This window comes from Aptenodytes forsteri, unplaced genomic scaffold (assembly GCF_000699145.1).
Source record: "Aptenodytes forsteri isolate BGI_AS27 unplaced genomic scaffold, ASM69914v1 Scaffold164, whole genome shotgun sequence".
NCBI lineage: Eukaryota > Metazoa > Chordata > Aves > Sphenisciformes > Spheniscidae > Aptenodytes > Aptenodytes forsteri.
Genome location: NW_008795527.1, coordinates 2,592,241 through 2,593,495, shown reverse-complemented (window position 1 = coordinate 2,593,495; position 1,255 = coordinate 2,592,241).

Sequence of the window (1,255 nt, the reverse complement as noted above, 5' to 3'; positions counted from 1 at the left end):
CGGGGGGCCCCCGGCTGGAAAAGGGCCGGGAGGGCGGCAGCCACTGGAGAACAAGCACACGGTGCCTTCTGGACGATGCTCCTTTGCAGTAGCCACAAAAGACCAGGAATAAAACCAACAGAGATCCTGGTTTCAAAGCGGGGGGAGAAGGGAAGACACCGATATTTTCCTTTGCATTGACCTCACGGAAGGTGCCCTAACCTCGCCACCAAGGGAAAGCCAAACCACCCCAAAATATTTTAGCATGTGCGTGCTTTACATTAACAATTCACAATTGGCTCTATACATATTTAAATAGGGACATTACTAAGCTTGTGCCTATTCAGACATATGCCCCTAGCAGGGGTGCTGGCTTCTCTCATTTTCTTTGGCTGTGGTCTTGAAGAGGAGATAGTGGAGCCGGAGGAGGAGTGTGTACATGTGTCGTTCCCAAGGAAGTGGATTTTACATCCCTGCATAGATAAAACACACCACCCTTCCCAAGTGCTATAGGTAAATCTAATCTTAGAAGGACTGATGTCCTAGGCAATGATTTTCAGAGTATTTCCTTTTCCTCCAGCAAAAGCCAAAGGGAAAAGGGCAGCAAGCACTAAAACAGAGAGCAAGTCACCTTGTGGGAGCTGGACCCCACAAACAGGCTGGATTCAACACACCCAACGTACTGTCACAGTCACTGCAGATGTGTTCAGCAGCTCTTTTTTTCATAAAATACACTCCTATCCTCCCTAATGGCTTCACATTCACATTTTCAAGGCAACAGGATCCTTGCTGTTCAACACGGGTGGCTAGTTGTGAAGTTTGATGTGTATTTACACAGAAAAAGCAAGGCAAACCTCTGGTGCTGCTTGCTTTCATACACAGTCTCTACTCTCCTTTGCCCAACTCGTAGTCATGTCTTTCCTGTTTCATCTGGTTTTTTCCACCCTGCTTCCCTTTTCAACCACTGACCTTAATATCCCACCCGATTTTCTTTCCCCAGCTGTTATCCCCTGTCTCCCGTTCTCTCTACCTGCATCCCTCCCCTCTCCTCTTTACTGAACAGCACTTTGTGCCTCCATCCCTCTGCTCCTTAAGGGGAGTTTATTTCAGTCCTGTTGTGCATCGGTGCCCATGTCCTGTGGCAGGAGTTTTATCCTATTGCCATCCTGATCCATGCCAGAAGGTTGAAGTCAGAAAGGGAAGTCTTTTATCAGGATTTCTGTAGATGATTCGTGCCCAGGGAGCCCTGTGCAGGGCACTGCCTTCTACCTGCACC